This window comes from Chanos chanos, chromosome 9, assembly GCF_902362185.1.
Source record: "Chanos chanos chromosome 9, fChaCha1.1, whole genome shotgun sequence".
NCBI lineage: Eukaryota > Metazoa > Chordata > Actinopteri > Gonorynchiformes > Chanidae > Chanos > Chanos chanos.
This window is the reverse complement of record NC_044503.1, coordinates 37630614-37654892: the sequence shown is the minus strand read 5'-3', so window position 1 is coordinate 37654892 and position 24279 is coordinate 37630614. Positions and strand designations below refer to the sequence as shown.

General features: G+C 41.3%; 1 pseudogene; it reads right to left on the bottom strand.

Annotated features, from left to right (window-relative positions):
- Positions 1 to 12771, bottom strand: part of LOC115821146 (NACHT, LRR and PYD domains-containing protein 12-like) — a 39910-nt pseudogene extending 27139 nt beyond the window's left edge.
- Between the last annotated feature and the right edge of the window lie 11508 nt (positions 12772 to 24279).

The window sequence follows — 24279 nt, the reverse complement described above, 5'->3', positions numbered from 1 at the left end:
AAACAAAGTAATACTTTTGACACATTAACTTAATTGTAACAAAACACTCCCCGCCTGGCGTGATTACACGTCACTCAATAAATGCATGACACTTCATCTACTTAGGTATCTGGGGGGAGAAGAAGCACTATCTCAGTAACAGGCCTAAGAAAGAGTGTAGTCCCTCCTGGTTTAATGACCTTCACCTCGACCTGGCGCACCTTCCCGTCTTTGCTAGGAAAGGTTTGTGTTACCAGTCCAAGAGGCCATTCGTTTCTTGGTACTTGGCTGTTCTTGAGGAGAACAACACTTCCTAGTTTGACATTCGGATGAATGGACTGCCACTTCTTACGTACTTGTAGTGTTGGGAGAAATTGCTTCCGCCATCTGTCCCAGAAAGTGTTGGACAGGTGCTGAACTTGCCGCCACTGGCGCTTGTAAAGGTTTGAAACTCCAAACTCACCTGCTGGAGCAGGAACAAGGTTCACCTTTTGCGTGAGAAGAGCAGCTGGTGTGAGTATAAACGGATCATCAGCGTCAGCTGTCACAGGAACAAGAGGCCTTGCATTGATAATGGCTGCTACTTCTGCCATGAACGTCACCAGCACTTCATGGGTAAGTTTGTCTTTTAGCTGGAGGAACATGGAGTCCAGAATTCTCCTTGTAAGACCAATCATTCTTTCCCATGTCCCGCCGCAATGGGAAGCGTGCGGAGGATTGAAGGTCCAAGTGCAACCTTGGCCTGACAGGTAAGTATTCACAGTCATACTGTCAATGTTTGAGGGTATCTTCAAGTCCTTACAGGCACCAACGAAGTTAGTGCCACGGTCCGAACGAATATGTTTGACTGGCCCGCGCACAGCAAGAAAACGCCTTAGCGCATTGATGAAGCTGGATGTGTCAAGGGACTCTATGACTTCGATATGAACGGCTCTTATGCTCATACATGTAAAGATTACAGCCCACCGTTTACTGTGTGAAAGGCCTCCTCTGGTCCGACGTGAGGAGATACTCCAAGGGCCAAATACATCTAACCCAACATTTGTAAAGGGAGGGTCTGTTGAAACACGATCTGCTGGAAGGCTGGCCATTTTTTGGATACCGAGTGGAGCTCTAAGCCGTCTGCAAGTTATGCACTGGTGTATCATGCTACTCACTTTCCTCTTCCCGCCAACTATCCAAAAACCAGCTGAACGGACAGCTCCTTCTGTAAAGTGACGACCTTGATGGTGGATCTGTTCGTGGTAGTGTCTGATGAGTAAAGCTGCAACGTGATGCTTGCCGGGAATGATCAACGGAGTCTTTTCCCTCTGATCAAGGTTTGAATGGTGGAGACGACCTCCGACTCTCAGGAGGCCATGTGTGTCAATGAAGGGATCCAGGTTTTTGAGAGGACTACCTTTGGGAATGTTCTCGTGCCTTTGAATACATTTCAACTCTTGACCATAGACTTCCTGTTGTACTGCTCGGATGATGATGGCTGAAGCTTGATTGAATTCTTCAACAGTGAATTCTGCTCTGCAGTAATGCCAACCTTTACAAGAACTGTTTGTCTTCGGGGTTGTGTTGAAAAGACGGGCTATGTGCACGAGACGAGTTATAGCACCATTTAGTGACTTCCAAGAAGAGAACTTGGCAAATCGTTGGGAACCGAGCTGCTTGGATGATGTTGTAGTACTTAAAGTGGACACTAGAGGCCGGATGTCTGGGTCTGAACTCGGATTGACAAGGTGGTAAGTGCTCTCAGTGATACTTGGCTCTGGTATGGACAGAAATTTGGGTCCACTCAGCCAGTTGGTGTCTTTTAAATGGCCTGCAGCGACAGAACGTGTTGCATGATCCGCAGGGTTCTGATCTGTTGGTACATAGCGCCATTGATCTGGATGGGAGGACCTTCGGATACGTAATACCCGGTTACTGACATAAACATAGAAGCGCCTGGTTTCATTATAAATGTAGCCCAGTACCACTTTGCTGTCCGAGTAGTAAGTTACGGCATCGAGCTGAAGATCCAGTTCTGTGGAGATTAGATCTGCTAACTCGATGGCAAGTACTGCTGCACAAAGTTCTAATCTCGGGATCGTGTGTTCAGGGCGGGGGGCGAGCTTGGCTTTCCCCATTACAAACCCAACACGATTATTTCCAGCAGCATCTGTAACTTTTAGATATGTCACTGCCGCAATAGCTTTGGTTGAGGCATCAGAAAAGACGCACAATTCTCTCTTGACAGCTGCTGAAGATGAAGTTTCAGTATAGGATCTGGGGATGGAAAGATTGGACAGCTCTGACAAAGAACTTCTCCATGACATCCAGGCTTCCTCCATTTCTTGAGGTAATGGCACGTCCCAGTCACCATTCTCAGTGGTGATTTCTCTCAGAATAGCCTTGCCTTGGATTGTGACTGGCGCTACGAACCCAAGAGGATCATAGAGGCTATTGATAGTGGATAAGACACCCCGCCGAGTGCAAGGTTTTATCTCATCGGAGACACTAAAGAGGAAGCAGTCTGTTTGGAGGTTCCAATTGAGTCCAAGGCTGCGCTGTATTGGCAGTGCGTCTGCATCGAGGTCCAGGTCTTTAAGGTCACTTGCATGATCTCTGGACGGAAAGGCCTCCATGACCTCTCTGTTATTCGCTGTGATCTTATGCAGCCTCAGGTTTGATTTGGAGAGAACGTCCTGTGTCCTTTTTAGTAAGCTGACAGCAGCCTCGACTGTAGGTAGGGACTTCAGACCATCGTCTACATAGAAGTCGCGCATCACAAAGTGCTTAACATCCGGGTCAATGTGGAACTCGCTGCCCTGAACGGACTGGTGTAGGCCATGAATAGCCACTGCAGGTGAGGGGCTATTACCAAAGACGTGGACCCTCATGCGGTAATCCACAATGTCTTTGGAGAGGTCATTGTCTTGGAACCAAAGAAAACGTAAGAAGTTTCTGTCTTCTTCCCTCACCAAAAAACAGTAGAACATCTGTTCTATGTCTGCCGTAAAAGCAATTGCTTCTTTTCTGAAGCGGATCAATACCCCAAGCAAAGTGTTGTTCAGATCAGGTCCAGTCAACAGCACATCATTGAGTGATACACCATCGTATTTGGCACTAGAATCGAACACCGCTCGGATTTGCTTAGGTTTCTTCGGATGGTACACGCTGAATATTGGCAAGTACCATCGTTCTTCTTCCTCACTGAAAGGAGGGGCTAACTCAGCGTGGCCATTTTTAAACATCTTGTCCATGAAGCTAAGGAAGTGGTTTCTCATTTCAGGCTTCCTCTCAAAGTTGCGCCTGAGAGACATGAGACATTTCAGTGCTTGGGGCCTGTTGTCAGGGAGCCGTTGACGTGGACACTTGAAAGGTAAGGGTGCTATCCAACTGTTGTTCGAATCTTTCCGTAATCCTTCATCCATTATTTTCATAAAGGAGGCATCCTGAATCGAATGAGCAGTCAGGTTGTCATCTTTGGTCTGCTTAAACACAGTACATCCCAGGTGGTCAGCATCACAGATAGACTTCTCCTCGGAATATGATGGGGGTAATTTGTGACTTGGATGTCACTGTATTTCTCCTTAACATGGAATACATTAGGGCATGGATGAAAGAGAGTAGGGTGCCTTAAGTCTGAGGTGTTCGTGTAGAACGTGCTGATAGTCGGTGGTTTGTGGACGCTACCTAGACACACATTGCCTACAATGACCCACCCGAGATCCAGCTTCTGTGCATAAGGTAAGCTGTGTGAGCCGTTCACTTGTTTTCGGACCTTATGAACTCTGATAATGTCCCGACCTAAGAGAAGCATAATTGGGGCTTGCGGGTCAAGGTCTGGGATGAAGTGCGCCACTGACTTTAGGTGTGCATGATGAAGAGCCACATCAGGGGTTGGAATCTCGTCTCTGTTATTGGGGATATCATTACATTCTATGAGGCTTGGTAATGGTATGCAGACAGTTCCATCCAGAGATTCCACTTTATAGCCACTGGCCCGTCTTCCTGTTGATTCCTTCACTCCAGAGCATGTTCTCAATGTGTAAGGAGCACTTGGACTTTGGTCACTGAACACGTCAAAGAACTGTGAACGAACTAGTGACCTGTTGCTCTGTTCATCTAGAATCGCATAAAGCTTCATTGCTTTGTCTCTGTGGCCAGCTGGATATACTTTTACAAGACATATTTTAGAGCAGGATCGGTCTGTCAGATCCCCGCCACAGACTTCTGTGCATTTTGTAGTAACGTGAGGTTGAGGTGAAGTTATCTCCTGCTCCCCGCCGTGCTCAGAGGAAGGGTCTGCCTCTTCGGTCCAGGGTGCAGGTCCGGGGTGAAGTGCTGTATGGTGTCTTTCACTTTTACATTCAGAACATTGAACTTTCACTTTACAGTTCCTTGCGATGTGAGATGACGAAGAACAGCACTTGAAGCACACATTATTCTCCTTTAAAAACATCTTGCGATCCTCAATGGGTTTTTCCTCGGAATGCACGGCATTTACGTAGAGGGTGTGGTTTTTTATGGAGGGGACACAGTTTATCGCAGTCATCAGATTTTGTGGGGGGCTCGCCAGTATCAGAGTTGGCTGTGGGAAATATCTCTGTTTTGTGGACAGAGACTTCCTGATGTTTGTTTGACTTCCAAACTGTCTTCTCGGTTCTGGAAGCCATGTCTGTGCGAGAGACAAAATTGAAGCTTGGATCGTTCGCAGTGCTGGCTTCCTGTCTAACAAAGTTTACGAAGCAGGCAAAAGGAGGATAGGAAACACGATTCTGCCGTTTGTAGGATACACCAACTGACACCCACTTTTCCTGTAGGCGAAATGGGAGCTTCTGTACTATTGGGTTAACGCCTCGTGCTGTGTCAAGGAAAGAGAGGCCAGGCAAGTCTCCTTCAGCCTTGGCTGACCGAAGTTCCATTAGTAGATCGCTCAATTTTGTTAGTTTGGAATAATCTCGGTTTGTTATTTTTGGAAAGGTGTCAAGTCATTTGAATAGAGCATCTTCTATCACTTCTGCTGAGCCATAGGTTTGTTCAAGTCTGTCCCATGTCATTGCCAATCCTGCTTCCGGATGGTTGATATGTATTGCTCTTATCTGTTCGACATGTTCTGCTGACTCTTTGCCGAGCCACTAAAGCAGAAGATCCATCTCCTCACTTGGTGTCAGGTTTAAACCACTGGTTGCAGTCTGAAAAGAACGTTTCCAGGCTCTGTAGTTCTGAGGTTTGTCATTAAATTGAAGTAAGCCTGTAGCCACAAGCTCACGACGAGCAAAGTATCTTACAAAGTCATTTGTATTTGAGTTGTTATCGTTGGAGTTTGGAGATATGGGATAGGAAGTAGGACGAACATTGTCATTTTGCAGTCTGAGATGTTGCACAGAAGTAGCATACTCGTTCTGGGACCTAACTTGGTGTGACTCACGAACATATTCATCTTCATAGATGCAAGGCTGCTGTGAGGCAAGACGAGGTGATTGGGAAGGATTGTTGGTTTGGTCTGGACAGAAGGGTTTGGCTTCAGGTTTGAGATGTAAAGGTGAGATGCTATAGTTACGGTTTGGGTCTGTTTTTACTGGGACACCAACATCAATAAACCTGTGGACAAGGAGTTGACTGTCTTCAGAGTCTTGGTGTTAGGAAGGCGTTTATCTGACTGTCAAGTTATATACAGCATATATAACGAGGACAGAACAATATGTTATTGCTGCTCCTACCCCCCCACCCCCCCGCTTTAGAGTCTGGGGGTGTTCCCAGTTTAGTTTACAAAGAGCATGATTAACTGTACACGGGAATAACAGAAGTTAAGATGATTCACTCTAACCATATCAGCCTGGTGTGGAAATCAGCCTTCTACAGCTTTATCACAACTATATGCTCTTTTGTGAAATTTTCTCACCTCAGTGTCTTCAGTTTACACTCCGTATTATTAAGTAAATGTAGTAAATCAGTGACCAGCTTCACTCCTGAGTCTCCAGGGTTGTTCCCTCTCAGATCCAGCTCTATCAGGTGTGAGGGCTTTGATTTAAGAGCTGAGACCAGAGCTGCATATCCTTCACCTCTTATACCACAGTCAGAAAGTCTAGAGAAAACATAGGAATTTTTCACTCATGCTGCAAAAAACATATCATTGAAAAAAATCAACAACTGGATATCTAATTTACATACCTAAATTTAAAGTTAGAGTTGGGTTTGCTAGAGTATTAAATGCCACTGATTCTCATCAGTATTTAGCCATTATTTGACTCACATACAGTTGGGCTCTTATTTTTGTTCTGACCCCAGCTTCCCATTCAACTCTCTCAACAATGCCCAACACATATTTGAAACTACTGCTCCTAGCCAGAGTTGAATTACAAACCTTCGCGAGCTAGCACATCAACTTTAGCAACTGAACATGTTAACCAATTTAATAGCATTGACCTGTTTATAACAACTTGACAAGAAAGCAATGTTAAACTTTAAAAAACTATCACAGTTACCATCCAGCAGTGACTAATATCTACATGTGAAGGATAATGTAACTTTCATTACATTTCCTGACAAACGCCTGAGTTCCGTTCTGACTGACTGGTCAGATCTCGAAATAGAAGTAAGTGGGAGGTCAGATTTGCTTGAATAATGTGTGTTTACTGAACGGCAACTGAGAACGAGAGCAGAGAGAGATGTCGTGATCGTCTGTCACTATCATACTGTTAGCACTGGTGGACGTATGACCAAGCGTAGTTTTTATATTTACATGTATTTTTTCTTTATTTTTTAACATTTATACAGTATTTTTTTATTCGGTTGTATGTAGAGATGGTCGTAAGTTGCATAGGTTGTAAGTAGGGGAGGGGCTGTATTTGGAGTTTCGGCCACTTAAACTGTAATGTCATCCAACCTGCATGTGCTACCATGTGACGTGATGCGCGTTGCTGTAACATAACTGAGAGCAGCCTATTCAAAATACTCTCATCCATAAACTAGCAACTGATCGTCAGGATCCTGAATATAACTTAGCCCTTTCAGATGGTAATGCCATCCGTCTTTGGGAGCGCTGATAGGTAGTCTAGTAGATCATTCTCAGTGAAATGAAAATAGGAGAATGTTGAAATAATTTTCCCGGACAACACAAGGTTTTCCAGGACGCATGGGAACCCTGAATCCTCATAGCAGTCAAAAAAAAATCACTCCAAAAACCCCAGTGTTACAAGGGGAGAAAATGGAAGAAATCTTGAGAAGGACCATAGAGAGAGGACACCCCTTCATGACCAGACAGGTGTGCAATAGTCTTCTGCTACTGGAAACCCCTTAAGGTCTCATCTCAGTTTTCACAGAAGAGACTCAATAGTGGGGCTGCATAACTGAGGATAACCTGCCATTTTTCAGTTCCTGACTAATACTGACCTCAGTATCTCCAGTTTACAGTGTGGATTCTTCAGTCCCACACAGAGAAAGTTCACTCCTGAATCCTGAAGGTCATTGTTACTCAGGTCCAGTTCTCTCAGGGGACAGTTTACTGACTGTAGAACTGAGGCTATAGATGAACAGGACTGTTCAGTGAGTTTGCAACCAGCAAGTCTGGAGAGAGAGAGAGAGAGAGAGAGAAAGAGAGAGAGTGCATGAGTGAGTGAGTTAAAGAGACGCAGATGGTTACTTTACTGATAGATATAATCAGTAGATCTACAGAGAAAGAAACAATTACAGTTCATGAAAAAATGCTTTAAAGTTACACACTCATCTGTCTATTAGTTACTCTATTACAAGTCTTTATTTACTATTATTTTTATACATATAATCAGTGCAAATAGGTTTCAAAATATCCTGTCACAAAGTCTATTACATCATAATGTACATAACAAAAAAGTCCATCTTTTTCTCATTTCTGTCTCTTCCATTTACATAAGTTCTCTCTCTTAAACATCTTCTTAATGCCAAGATTTTATAAAAACCTTTTAACTAAAGGGGAAAGACATGGACGAATATGATTCAGAAGACAATAAGCTGCAAAGACACATAAATATTGCATATAAATCAACATAAAATTAAGAAAAGGAAAGAAAAGATAGTAGAAAGGGAAAGGGAGAGGAGAGGAGAGAGGAGAAAGTATCTGTATCCTATTGTTTTGTTTTACAAATCATCTTCCATATTTCCCATTGTTTAACTATCCTTTCACTGAAAAACTCACACACGGCTACAAACAGATTTCTCATTTGGATGTTACATAAGCAGCCAAATCCTTGCCCTCTGATACAGTCCTGTCAGTCCTTCTCTCTGGAAGGAAACAAGTGGGCAAGTTCTGCCACTGTAGATTAGAGTACACATGATGAACCAAAGTAACTGCACCACTGAACTCTTATACTTACAGAGCCCGTTTGGTGTTTTTCAGTACTGGCAGAAGTCTCTTCAACCCTTCATCTGATCCTCTGTATTTCTTCAGCTCAAACTTTTCTTCAGTCTCCTCTGACATCAGCAGGACAAAGACCAGAGCTGACCACTGTGCAGATGACAGTTTCTCTGTTGAGAGACGTCCTGAGCCCAAGTAACTTTGAATTTCATTTACAAGGGAGTCATCCTTCAGTTCATTCAGACAGTAGAGGAGATTGATGCTCCTCTCTGATGAGATGTTCTTGTTGAGTGTCTTCTTGATGTAGTCGACTGTTTTCTCCACACTCTGGGGTCTGATTGCGGTTTGAGGCAGTAGTTCTTTCAGGTGTTGCTGATTGGACTCCAGTGAGAGGCCAAGAAGGAAGCGGAGGAAAAGGTCCAGGTGTCCATTCTCACTCCTTAAGGCCTTGTCTATAGCACATCTGTAGAGATTATTTAAGTTCTTTGACCGCCTTGTAAAGAAATCCCAAAATGTATCAGGACGAAGAACATTCTCTTTGTTCTCGTAGTGCGAGAGAAAGACATAGGCCGCAGCAAGGAATTCTTGAACACTCAGATGCACAAAGCTGAACACCATTCTCTCAGAGGCTCCCTGCTCTTGACTGAATATCTGTGTGCACACTCCTGAGTACACTGAAGCCTCACTGACATCAATGCCACACTCTCTCAGGTCCTCCTTGTAGAATATCAGATTACCCTTCTCCAACTGAAGGAAGGCCAACTTTCCAAGCTTCAGTATAATGTGCTCAGCATCATATTTCTTTTTCATTTGATTTATTTGGAAAATCAGAAACTGTGTGTACATCCCAGTCAGAGTTGTGGGAAGTTCTTCAGTGGTATCTTTAGCTAGCATTGGCTGAAGCACAGTGGCTGATATCCAGCAGAAGACTGGTATGTGACACATGATGTGGAGGCTCCTTGATTTCTTTATATGTGAGATCATTTTGTTGGCCATATCCTGGTTCTTGTCATTGTACTTCTTAAAGTACTCTTCCTTTTGTTCATCACTGAATCCTCGTACTTCAGTCACCTGGTCAATGTAGTCTCGAGGGATCAGATGGGCTGCTGCTGGTCTGGAGGTTATCCAGATGAGAGCAGAGGGAAGCAGATTTCTCTTCATTAGGTTTGTTATTAGTGTGCCCAAAGATGTTTTCTGATTAATATTTTTCAATTTCTCTGTCTCAGTAAAGACAAGAGGAAAGTGACACTCATCAAGTCCATCAAAAATGAACATGACTTTACCATCACCATCTGGAATAAACTTCAGTTCAGCAGAATCTTCAAAACATTCATGAAGCAACTCTATCAGGCTGTAGTTTTTGTCTTTTTGTGAATTCAGCTCTCGAAAGGGGAGTGGAAAAATAAAATCTATGTCCTGGTTGGTCTTTCCCTCTGCCCATTCCAGCATGAATTTGTTAACTGAGACAGTTTTCCCCACTCCAGCAATTCCCATTGTCAGCACTTTTCTGTTTCTTCGACTTGGATCAGATGGGACTTTGAAAATGTCATTGCATGTGATTGGAGTTTCTTTTGTAGTAAATCTCCTAGTTGATGCCTCAGCCTGCATAATCTCATGTTTATGAATGACTCCTCCAGTCTCATCCTCCACTATGTAGAGATCAGTGTAAATATCATTCAGGAACTTTTTATGGCCTCTCACTGATGTTCCATCCAAAATGCGCTCATATTTCTGCTTCAGACTGGACTTCACTTTGATTCTGACAGCTTCATAATCTGGTAAAACTGGGTCAAAGGAAATGGAAAATTTCAAATTTAGAAATCAGAATACACTGGCTTGCTAAACATCTTCATTACTCTGTGTTGATGTGATTTCATTTGATGCAGAAACTGATCAGTATAAATACCATACTTTTGTTTTTGACTGGTTTTTTTTTTTCAGTGGTGGGAGGAGGGATGGGAGAGAGACAGAAACTTCTGATGACAATTGATCAACTCATCCAGATAACCGCCATTAAACTATCAATATCACTCAATATCACTATCAGCTTTCTGGGAGCTTATTGGACTTTGATGTGCCTTGTAATATGAGAAAGTGTACAAAACAGTGAATTATTACACCATGTTCATCTGTAAAATGTGAAAATAACTGAAATGAAATCAAACAATCCAGTAAAATGAAGATTTTTCAAAACAAGATAAATACTTTGAAGTCAAACTACAGAATATAATGGGGCATTTAACACAGATGAGGAGTGTAGTGGTGAGATCTGACAGGGAAGATCATTCACTCCTTGGTGATACAGAGCCAGTATTTAAATGTGTGACCCAAAGACTAAGTCAGAATAATCTCCCTGCATCTGCGTCTGAGAAAAGCATCAAAAACTGATTTTTGCAATGACAAGTCAGTTCATAGCTGTCCAAATGCAATGTCGTTTTGTCTGAGTGAAATGAACCAAACCTTTATTCTGAGCTGAGATGTTTGTCTGGAGTGAAGTGGACTCAGCTGGAGTGACTGCACTGTTCTGAATAGACCCTTCTTCAGATTTCAGTTCCACAGTGAGGCAAAAAGAGGAAGAGAGAAAGAGAGAAACTGTGAATCATGCCATCATGATTACTGCATTTTTTTTCCAATCACATATATACAATTACAGTATTTTTTGCGTGTATATGTTTAGATAATTCAAATGAACATGATGTAAAAAAGCTACTGACTGTACAGGACACACATAACAAATACATTAACAGATGAAAAAGAGACACAGATTCAATTTCAGCAAACATTCAGTTTTTCTCCAGTTACTCATCTAGGCCCCAATAAGCAAATAAAATTGTCACTGCAAGTATAAATTCAGTTCCCTGGCATGTGCCCTCAATCAGTCAGTTCAGTGTAAGGATTTGGTTTTTGGTCACATGTCTGTTGCATGATCTAAAACCAAACTGATCAATCCAGGGGAGATAAAAAGTAAGTAAGCTGCTCTGAGAACAGGACATGAGTCTGTAGACTACCAGCAGGATTTCTCATCCTTTGCACTCAGTTTGGAATTTTTACCATAATGAGAGATCGTCTCTCTATTAGTACAGTATTTTGTAACCCACTATAAACTTGCACTTAGTGCAATGAACCCATGTTGTAAGGGTACCGTTAACATGAGCTGCTAGGTATTTGTGGACAAAATAACACAGCTGAGGTGTGCTTGATTTATTCAGAATTTGTTTGCCTGTGACACATATCAATATCAATTTGCTGTGATCAGTGATAACTATTTGCAGTTATGAATTTGGTCAGATGAAGACTTCATAAAAGGTTTGTATTTAATGAGTGGTGAGTGGTTTGATGGTGTGTAGTTATAGTTTTAATTAAAAGGAAAGAGAGACAGTCTGGGATGGCAGGTTTTTCTGTAACATATTGTCTAAGATCTAAGACAGCACAGGCTGTGTGGTGTGAGATAATCTTGTCAGAACTGACACTGACAATAGCCAATGAGAGTGGAGCAGCTTGAAGGCAGATGATGGAACATGAAAAAGTGGAAATCAAAACATGAAAAAAATCAAAAACTCTCACTGTGGAGCATGAGGTCATGATTTTGGCTGAGGCAGAATTGTTAAGCAAGTGATTCCCTGTCAGTGCTAAAAGTCAAAACGGAGAGCAGCTGATGATCATTCTTATTGGACAGTTTCGACGTTCGATCTCATTTATCCAGCCAATTGAAGTTTTTTTACAAATAAAAAATTTCCCAGGCATCAGTTGCCAGGATCATCATCCAAAAGCTTCATACATACATTGTAATTCCAACTTTGTGTACCTTTGAACATTAAATTCTGCCCATCAGCAGGAGCATATGCTATTGGTTGTATTCAAAGAGACACATCAAGGGAAGCTTTCTATTCATCAATGAGTTGTCTTCCATTGTATCATGAGGAGATGCCATGTTATCGTTTGATATGATTACACTCTGATAAAACACAATTACCGAAGGCTGCACTGGTCAAACTGAGGAAACTCTCAGATGTTTCAGAGAACATTATACTGCTGTGTGTTATGTGCTGAAGCCTCATGATCTATCTCCATTAATCATACTTGAATATATTTCCACATTGTTCAAAAACTGCTTTATGTATTTTCTTTACTCACAGAAGGTAACACCTTAACCTCGACAATCCTAACATAAACATTTGTGTTTTAAATGTCATGTGAGCTGTACTACCTTCTCTGAGTTTATGCTCTAATTTGTCAGCCAGGTTATTCTGCCCCATCTTCTTCAGGATGAGCAGTGTGATCTCCACAGCACCTCTTGGTTTGTATCTCTCCACCATCTTATCCACTGTGTCCTGTACATCAGCATTCTCCAGCTTAGACTTTGGGATGTGAGAGAAGCCTTCTACTGCATTCTCTGTATGCAAGAACCACTTAAACTTCTTTAGTTCTGCTCTCTCCAGCTCTTCCAGAGTTCTCAGCAGGATCCGTGGAACAGCTGGCATCTTGAATCACTGGGGAGCATGAGAAGAATGAGATTAGACATTATTATAATATAGCTCTCAACTCCAAGACCACATCTGCAATGCGTTTATCTTTGTCCAGCTCATCTAGAGTGGTCAGTAGCAACTGAGAAGTGTTCACCATCTTACATCACTGGACATATGAGGGAAAGTAGACATGGAGATTAAATAGAGAAAATAAACAGAGAGTGGTCCTGTCATGATGTTACATATCACTTCATTTCAACTGGTCATGCATGCTCTTACAACTAAATTATTTCTATGGAAACTGGTAAACAACCGAGAAACCTATTGGATACTTTATTATTTCTAAAACTCTGGGGACCAGGGACTGGAATGAGTGAAAGAAAGTGTGTTACTAGCTGTACACTTTGTGTGGAACACACTGCTTGACATATAGGACTCTGGTAATGATCAAAAAGCAAAGGAAATGAGAACTCTGGTAAGCCCTGTTTCTCAGTGTGGAGTTCTACCTGTGTGAAAAACTGGATTTGAGAATAAGAACTGACTGATATAATAGGTCACTATTTGATATCTTTTATCATTACACCAATAGGACCTGACTGATATTATAGGTCACTATGTGATATCTTTTATCATTGCACCATTAGGACCTGACTGATATAATAAGTCACTATGTGATATCTTTTATCATTACACCATTAGGACCTGACTGGTCTAATAGGTCACTATGTGATATCTTCTATCATTCTACCATTAGGACCTGACTGATATAATAGGTCACTATGTGATATCTTTTATCATTACACCATGAGGACCTGACTGGTCTAATAGGTCACTATGTGATATCTTTTATCATTCCACCATTAGGACCTGACTGATATAATAGGTCACTATGTGATATCTTTTATCATTGCACCATTAGGACCTGACTGATATAATAGGTCACTATGTGATATCTTCTTCATTAGATCTGGATCTTTATAAAGTACAAACAGAGATTTGTAAATTATTTGTCTCTCCTTGTCATCTAAGTGAAAGAACTCTGGGTATTTATTACACACACAAAGCTGCAGACAAAAGTTATGGATTAATTAATTTGTGATTAATTAATTTTTATTTCAGTGGAAATTTCTCCTGAGGATCAGAACCAAACCAATCATCAGTAATGATGAACAATACCATCCCCATCATTAGTAATGATTAACTATACTAACCCTACCATAAGTGATGGATGATGATGATGATGATGATGATGATGATTATTGTTAATAATAATAATAATAACAACAGTAATAATAATAATAATAATAATAATAATAATAATAATAATAATAATAATAATAATAATAATAGCCTGAATCAGGAGTTTTCCACCTTTTTGACACGTGACCCACGTTAGAGTCAATCTGAACCAGTGCTCTCCTCCCCAACCCAAACCCCTCTGAGAAAACAACATGTGTGAATGACACTCTCCACACTCACACAATACAACTGATATTAACATCTTCATAACTTTTTGATGTTATTTTTAATCATTTTAACAGACGAGAGCTAACAGCTAACAGACAAGACTCTGGCAGTGGAGCTGAACCAGTATAATTCTGTTCATCATATAAAGCAGAACCTTCACTCTGCTGTAGCCATGGATGACAAGCAGACTTATTAGTCAAGGAGATGAATCAGGTTTCAACACCCCCCTCTAGTGGATAAATGATGAATTAATGACTGATTCAACAGTCAACAATTCACTGCTTAGTTTCTGCCCAGCTGCAGCCCTCAGAAAACAGGTAAATAGATGTTTCATTTGTATTTAGTAGAAGTGAAAGATTTAAACAGTGACATTAGTGGAGTGTGGATCTGGTTTGAACTATGCCATGATGAGGTGCAATGAAACACTTCTGCCTTAAAGATGCCAACACGTCTAATACAATATAACTGTGGTTATCACTCTATAAAGGAGACTCTTGACTCTGCTGTAGCCATAGCCAGTGATAATAGATGACAAGCCAAGGAGATGTTATATAGTGTGTGTGTGTGTGTGTGTGTGTGTGTGTGTGTGTGTGTGTGTGTGTTGGGGTAGGGGATGGGATGGGGGTTGGCATGAAATTCACTGCTTAGTTTCTGTTCAACTTCAACTTCAGAAAACAAGTAAAAGAGAGGTTTCACTTATATTTGTATTTTTATTATAAATCAGAACAGCAGCTAAAACCTGACCTGGTTTGATCTACACCATAATGAATGAATGAATGAATGAATGAAATTCCTTTACTGTCATCTCAGCCCTATAATACACAGTACACAGGGGGATGAAATTCATCCTCTAACCCATCCTATACACACACACTAAGTGCACTGAGCACACACACACACTAGGAACAGTGATCACACACTAGGAACAGTGATCACACACACACACACTAGGAACAGTGATCACACACACACACTAGGAGCAGTGCAGTGCCTGGGGACCAGCTCCAGTTCTTTTGCCAAGAGTATTAACCCCTAACATACATGTCTTTGATGGTGGGAGGAAACCAGAGCACAGGGCGAAAACCCAAAGCAAACACAGGGAGAACATGCAGACTCCAGACAGAAAGGACCCGGGACGGTCGGGATGTGAACCCAGGACCAGGACCTTCTTACTGTGAGACAACAGTGCTAACCACTGATCCACTGTGCTACTCCAATAAGAAACATACACTAATACACTGCTGTGTTACAGATGTCAACCTGCCCAACAGAAGTCACACACAAACCTATTTTCATCTAAATATAAAAGATAAAGATGTCAACCCATCTAATAGAAGTCACATACAAACGTATTTCATCCAGCAGGTGGCAGCACAACACAAACTCAAATACAATCTTAGACATGTCACCTCAGTTTAAAAAAAGCATTAACATGTGTATTGATTTATCTGCTAACAAATATACAGGCTATCTTTTGACTAGTTTGGCTCTGGACCTTTTATCCACTAAAATGACGAGACTGTGTAAAAAACAATATCTACATTAGTGATTCTCAGCCTTTTGTAAATGTGTTCTTTGTATTTCTGTTGTTAAAGTTTGATTTTAAACACAGAGGTTTTCCCTGCTCATGTTCTTCCCATGACAGACAGTCTGTGCAGTTCAACAACTTTACAGAACATTAGAGACACAACTACTGACAGTCCAGTCATGTGACCTGTTTACAGGAATACGGAACTATCAGCCCACAGATCAAATCAATCTTAAAGGGGATTCTTTACAAAGAGAAAATGATTTTATTTATCCTCCTCACAAATCTTGATGGGTCTTTAATCTACTTTAATTGACTCTAGTTTTACAAAGTCTTATGATAAATAACAGTCGACCTGACTTTCCGCGGGTTTGGTATTTGCGGTTTTGACCAAACGCGGATAGAAAACATTTTCGAAACTACCGTGTGCAGCACGCATAAGAAACAACATGCGCGGGTTAACGCTGAGTCACCGGGTACTCAATCCCAACCAGCCCCTAGTCCCGCTGTACCAGCCATCGTGTTCGCTCCGCGCGAGGAATCATTTTTAAATACGTAATTTCGATGCCCTTCATTGCTAGATTAGTGTTAATACGGCACTAAAAAGGCAAAGGAAAAGTGTTCTCACGGTGACATATAGTATACACACACACACACAAATTTATATACCTGATCACTTTTCAAGGTCAGCCCCAACCCCCCCCCCCCCCGCCCCCCAACACACACACACACACACACACACACACACACACACACACACGCACACACAGCAGTATAAGTACTCAATCATATGTTTTGATTTGCAAACAGATTTGACAATCAGATGTGGAAAAGAGTTTATCTGAGCTGTTACACTGCCGCCACCTGCTGGTCAGTGTACGTAGGATTCCACAAGGAGGAAGACGGAAGTGAATTTTATGTCTCATTTTACCGACTGTAAACGCTGCACAGTTTAATGATAATCTGTGCAAATAGCAATGTACAGGTTACAGAAGCTAAACGATAAAGACACCAACCCAATCTCAGCAATTTCACCAATAACAGCAAAAAAGAGATGAAGAGATGGAAGTTCCTGCTTTTTTCCGTCAACTGGTTGAACTCAGTTCAGGGGCACATAACGCCTTTTTTAAACACAAACCGAACCATCCTTCCTCTGACTTCGAGAGATTTCTTTGAGGCTGATATGTTTCTTCCTAGCTGGAAATTCGTCAAACTAATCAGATTATGTAAGCAGGTCATTAGAAGTATTGTTCTTCGTCGTGGATGGTCGAGAAGTGGATGGTCGAGAAGTAACTTATTTTCTTAAATTCAAATAACGGCCGGTTTGTGGACAAGAAGTGCATAAAAACACCAGTGTATATCAGCATATTCCCATTCCCATTAGGCCTTCATCGGCCTAAGTTTTGGTCGGCTGTAACGATTTAGTAGATCATGCTGTTACCATTGTTTTAGGAGCAAAGCAAATCATTACGATCATCTACATGTAATTCAACAATTTTTAAACATTTACCGCAATACTTCACAACATTGCACTAAATAAATCTCATTTCACTTGAACTTAATTTTCTGTTGAAAATGGCGCTGGGAACAGAGCAATGTTTACTTTCATTTTCTCTCTCAGAAAGTACTGCGCTGATCACTTAGCCCCCATAACAATTCCGTCTCGACGCATTACCGAACAAAGAACCCTAGCAGGGCACACATTTATAAATAACATCGCTGCTAATGCAAAAGTCACCTCCACTAATTATGGATGGAAAACTCTCCTTCTGCAAATGATATTTCTCAAGAAGGCAGGCGTCCCATTGACATTAGTTAGAAGTACTGCGAATCAAGGAATATGGCTGACTTTTAGGTACTGCGAGTCCCGTATGAAAACTTATCGTTTGTCACATATACAGGATGGAGGCCACAGCTGAAGTAATCTGGACCCAGTATGAAGGAGGTGGGGAAATGTGCAGTGTGGATATATTCTATATCATCTCTACTGGTTCAGACTAGAGGTTTGGCCCAGAATGCTCTGCTCCTCAGACTACGACTACTGTTAATTTAAGTAATACACTTTCAGACATTACACAACAATACCAGACTTTTCTAACTCTTCAAACTCTCCTGTAGAGATGTTCCTCATTTTTCATAGTGAGGAATTTGGTTGGACTCAGGTAATCTGGACACTTTGCTCTGTCTCTTAACTGACATATAAAGTATATAGTGTAAGATACTGTGTCATTGAATGAATTTTGTGTGATAGCAATGAAAAATGATTGACAATTTGGTCCACACTGACTTCTCTTTCACTGACTGTGTGAAGAGTGACAATGTGACTTAAGTTTTGACCAATGCATGTAAGCAATAAAAAAAACTGAAATTAACAAGTTTGAAAGTTACCAGCCCCACAGACAAACTAGAGATAGAAGACAAGTAAAACTATTTAACAGAACTGTCATGACAATAGTGCTATTGTCATGGTTACTCTCTGCTGTAATGACTTTCCCCAACAACATGTTTACTGTGTTGATAAAAACAACTGTGGTATATTAAAGAAGGAAATAACATGTATAGCTTTCTGTATCCATAGACACAATATCAAAATGTGTTTCATAAAATGTGAAAAGCATGAAGTAGAGAAGAATACTGCATTACCTTCTGTCAGGTGACTCTGTAAGTCTTCAGTCAGACAGGTCCTGTTCACCATCAGTCCAGACTGTTTGGAAAGTTCTGGTTCCCTAGTTCAGAACTCACAACACATGTTTAAAATCTTAATGACTCTTGTCTGGGTTACCCCAATGTTTCTGTTAAAAATGTCTTTCTCCAAACATGTCTTCGCCTCCACAGAGAGACACAGCTACACACCCTGAGTTCAAAGAGCAGGAATCAGATAAGTTAGTTCCTGGTTTATGAATTACAAAGATCAAACTTCATGTTATCAGAACAACAATAAAACCTCAGTTCACTTTATTCTCATTACGTTCCAGACGTCATGTAGAAATGGTATAGAGACACATAAACCAAGGCATGTGACTGTGTGTTCACACAGTGACATATTTTCATGTTTTATGAAGTATGAATATGACAGAAAGAGAGACTGAGAGAAACCAAAATGTTTGATTCAGTACTCAAATAAAGACCCCCCACTAAAACCAAACTATCAAACTCTTAAACCACTAATAAACCACTAATTATAAACCTAACACACACTATAAAGCCATTGACTCACACACACAAACACAAACTTTATTTCACTGCTTTTTGCCCATATTTCCCACTGTCAGATGATCTGTGTTCAGTTCTAACACTGAAGAAATATTGATCACTGATGAAAGAAGAAAGTTTAATCGACTGGGACAGAGGCACTGAAGGTGAAACTCTGACATAAGAATTAGAGATGGAGACTGAAGGCGCGCTGCAGTATCAAATCTGCATTATTGTGTGGAAGGCTCCTGTAAACAGACCCATTCAGAAGGCTCAGGAGTCTGAGAGTGTGTGTGATCAATGCAAGTGCAGTTTCAGAACTATCACTACATAAGCAGACTGTTAAACTGCCTAAGTTAGAGATAGAGAAGTCTGACGGAGAAATCAGCCATTGGCAGGAATTCTGGAGCCAGTATAACACAGCCATTAGTAATAAAGATGAACTGTGTAAAAGGGAGAAATTCTTTTACCTGAAGTCCTGTTTAACTGGGGCAGCAGCCAGGGCCGATTCCAGGATTTTTTAAATGGGGTGGCACAGGAGGAACCAAGAACAGAACAAGGATCAGAGTTAAATACAGCGTTGAAAACTGACTTAGAAAACACTGGGCACGACTTTCAGGCTCTTGCCCTGTGGCCTCAATTCTCCCTAAAAAATCAATACAAACCCTTAAGTCACTAACTTAGCCATCTGACAGCTACATTTGATAGCTGTGGTCCAATCTGATCAAAGGCAGAATCATTCCATTGTGAAGCCGTTTTTGGATTCGCAAATAATTTCTCCCACCACACCCCAAAATAGCGCTGTTTTTTTCCCCCAATACAAACGCGACAATATAAACCATTCTACAGCTTAAAATTCTCAACGTCACTGGATCTGATTGCTAAATTAACAGTCTCAGCTCCCATATTTCAGTATTTACCACTTTATTGTGGGCTGTTTGGAAAAAGTGATTGTGCCTTTAATCTTTAAAACATCAGGAAGAACCGATAAAGTAATATTTGTCTATTGTCTGTTTATGTGGTGGTGCACTGCTGCTGAATAACACGGGAAAGGCATTCGCTACTTTGCCAAAGTTATGTTAGCTAAGCTAACTGACTAGCTATGTAATATTATAATGGGACTCTTAGGAGCTTTTGAGGCCGTTATACCTGTGAGGGTCGGCTTTACGGATATCGAGGCTCCAGTAGCAGTCCGCCGTGGCTAGGCTACATCACTCATTACCGTTGCTGTTATCTGGAGTTCACCTGTATTGCAGCAGAGAACACCTGTACTGCGTTCACCTGTATCGCGAGCCCTCCACTGCATTTCCCCCACGTCTGAGGAAAGGCGACCATTGGCCATTTATAAAGCGTGCATTTGTTTGTTCTCACTGTAATTCTTCTCTAATCCAAACAAGAAAAGAACTTGGCCCATCCATCTCCCTTCACACTGTGAATCCAGCTCTTACAAGTGGCCCCTTTCTGCTCTGTTCTGAAAGACTGCTCCCATGTCCCTAATTCTTCCAGATAAGTCCACACACCCTCTCAGTTCTGTCCAGTTAATAGTTCCTCCACCTCTACAATGCTGTTTTCAAGCATAGCCACCACCCTTTTTGCTTCAGTTGAGGAGCATGCAGTGTATTGCCATCAGAAAAGCCTAATTTGGGCTCCCAACATCCCACCATTGCCTTAATGAGCAAAACTCCTTTTTCCTGTTTCTCCACTTTCCCCAAAATTCATTCAGTTTAGGGCAAAAGGCTGCATCTTGTAAGAGCTTTACATTGAACTTCCAATATGCTGTTCCTCTGTGACTCGACACAGTAGATAGATGTACCATTATGGCATGATTGTCTGAGAAACCAACAGGACAAATAAAAGCTCTGATTATTCGATTAACGTGTTGTCTAAAACATATAAACGATCAAGCCGTGCTGCACTCACTCTGTCCTCTGACACTTTTATCCAAGTAAACAGTCTTATGGGAGGACGCTTTGTCCTCCAGGTATCCAGTAAATCATAACACAGTATTATGTCATTTAAAGTCTCAGCTGACATTAGACGAGGTTCATCACCAGTCCTATGTTTTACAAAGTCCACTGGACAGTTCCAATCACCTCTCAATACCAACACCGCATCTTGTGTAAACTGTGACAGCTCTTTTTTTAATATGGTTAAAAAGAATCCCTCTTTCTCTACCTATAGTTGGTGCATACACATTTACAAAGATATACTCTTGGGTGTTCATCTTAGCTTGTATCACTAAAACACTACACACTTGCTTTTGTGAGATTCTGTTCATGGGTACACTGGAGGAGAAAAGCACTGCCACTCCTGCACTAACACTGGTACCACGACTAATTATTATTTCCCTTTCCACCACATTTCCCACTGTCCTTCATTTTCACTGTCACTGTGGGTTTCCTCCAGAAATAATATGTCTATGGTTTTGTGTTTGGCATATTTTGCCAGCATTTCACGCTTGCGCTCATCTCTAGCACCATTAATGTTTAAGGAAGCTGAGCATAAGACTGAGAAAGAGAAAACAGATAGGCTGGAAACCAAAGCAGAACCCACCTATGAGGTGAAACGAAAACTACTGTTTATTCTATGGCAACCCTTTGCAAACTGTCACCCACTTCTTAAGCCTAAATCTCTTCTTGGGTGACAACACACTCAAGTCTTGGGTCTTTGTAACATATTGAACAGATCTTAAAAACTTGACAGGATCGGGAAAGAACGTGGCCAGTGACACATTCTTTTTCCCTTTCGTAACTGATAAAAATGTATTTAGCTGTGCTAATGTGTACGCATCACCTGGTTGGCTTAGCGAAGTCTCCACCACACCCGAGCAGTCAGATATGATACTTTCCCCCTCCGACTCATCAACACCTTCCTCCATACACTGTGCTTCTTCCTCCCCTACAGTTCCTTCGCCCAACTTTTGACTCTCATTACTCGATATCGATGTTCTTTTATCTTGTTCACCTCTGGACACGGACGTCAGCAATGCACCTGCGTCTACCGTCGCTCTATCCTCTCCCCTTTCCCCCTGCACATCTTTCCTTTCTCCTAACTTGTTTTGGGTGCCACTACTCGACCCTTGGGATCTTTCCAACTCCACAGAACTTGTGTCCCCACTTTGTCGTTCGTTGACTGCTCTGAACTGCACGCTTTCCTTGTCCCCAGCCCACCCTGATCGTTGCTCTGAACAACTTAGATGTCAGATCTACTCTCCAATACGCCCTGATTTTGAGCTTTATGCAGGCAGGCAATTTTTTTTTCTGCCCAATGTCCCCACACCCAAAACATTGCAAGGTGCCAGCAAAAAGAGAGAGAGAGAGAGAGAGAGAGAGAGTGTGTGTGTGTGTGAGAAACAGAGAGTGAGAGAGTGAGCATGTCTGTGTGAGAGAAAGAGAGAGTGTGTGTGTATGTGTGTGAGAGAGAGAGTGTGTGTATGTGTGTGAGAGAGAGAGAAAGAGAGAGAGAGTGAGTGTGTGTGTATTTTCAGCATCAGAAACACTTTCAATGTTTTTATATGTAATGATATTTTATTTGAGTCTTTCTCTCTGACATGTACATGTTTACATTGTGTTTGTAACAAAATCAAAACAAATAAACAAGAATTTAAAAGTAAATGGAGAAGAATTTCGGAAAAAAAAAACAGAAAACAATTTTCTACAAAATGTTGTAAATTAATGAATAATTGTTTATGATTACAGTCACAGATTTCTAATACATAAATAAAACTGACTGTACTTTATACACACACATTTGTGTTTGTGAATGTGTGTGTGTCCACGTGGAAGTATAAATAAATGTAAATGGTACATATGAACATTGTGTGTGTGCATGTGAAAAAGAGAAAAAGAATGTGTGTGTTTATTCATTTTATCTGACACAGAGACACTGAGGAGTCAATATAATAAACCCTAAACCCAGCATAGAGGGGTTCAGTGAATGTGCGGTGGAATGTGTGTAAGTGTATGAGTGTGTGTGTGTCAGGGGAGACGCTGTAGAAGGACACAGTTCCAGACGACCAGTCCAGATACACTCCTACTCTGTGTGTGTATGAGGGGTGGTGAGGTATGACAGTTTCCTGATTATTGTGACGGGCAGAGTAACTGTTACCTTCACACCGCAGACTCCAGGACTTTTCATTGTATCCAAACAAACAGTCATCACTCCATCCTTTCCTCCTGATTCCTTTATATGTCACTGATACATAAGCATAAACTCCACCCCACTCAGTCTCCCAGTAACAGCGTTCAGTCAGACTCTCTCTACACATGACCTGAGGCCACACATCAAATCTCTCTGGATGATCAGGATACGACTGATTCTCTATCACATATGTCACCTTTCTGTTCCCCTCAGACAGAGAGAGTTTTGTGTTTACTGTGTTTGGGTCCAGTGTGAGATTACAGGCATCTACAGAGAAGAAGAGAAATTAGAGAAGAAAACACATCACACACTCTCAACTGTGTTTGTGCATGTGTGTGTGTGTGTACTTACACTCTATTAGTTCTTGTCGTTTTCTAATCCAATGAACACTGAAACACCGAAAACACAGAACAGATCATGAATGAGACATACACACACATACACACACAAGTTCTTTCTCTCTCTCTCTCTCTCTCTCTCTCATGCACACACACAATGTCTCTTTTTCTCTCTCAAACACACACACAGACACACACAAGTTCTCTTTCTCTCTGAAACACACACATACACACACTCAAATACACACAAGTTCTCTCTCTGTCTCTCGCACACACATACACACACACACACAAACAAATTCTCTCTCTCTCTCTCTCACACACACACACATACACTAACAAGTTCTCTTTGTCTCTCTAACACACACACACACACACACACACACACACACACACACAAGTTCTCTTTCTCGCTCTCTCACACACACACAAACATATACACGTTTTCTCTCTCTCTCTCTCCCTCAAACACACACAAACAGACTGCTCCAGATGTAAGTGTACATTGATTGCAGCCTTTTTTAAAAATCTGTGTAAAATATAAAGTCTTAAAACATCTTAAATTTAGTTTTTGATATTCAAAAAATGTCTTAAAATGTCTGGAATTGTAGGAGGAAAGGCATTAAATTTGATCTGGTGCAGAATGAATCAGCATGTCTATTTTGTGTTCAGTTTTTATGTTTTATTTTACTGGTATTTTACATCCCACAATAATGACCATTTCTGCAATGTCCAATACCTGTCTGTCTGCAGGTCAAACAGGTCAAATTAAATAAATAGGGAAAAGGAAAAAGCCAAAAACAGGACACTGTGAGTGAGCAGTGCAGGTTCGACTTGACAGGCAGCATAAATTCTACC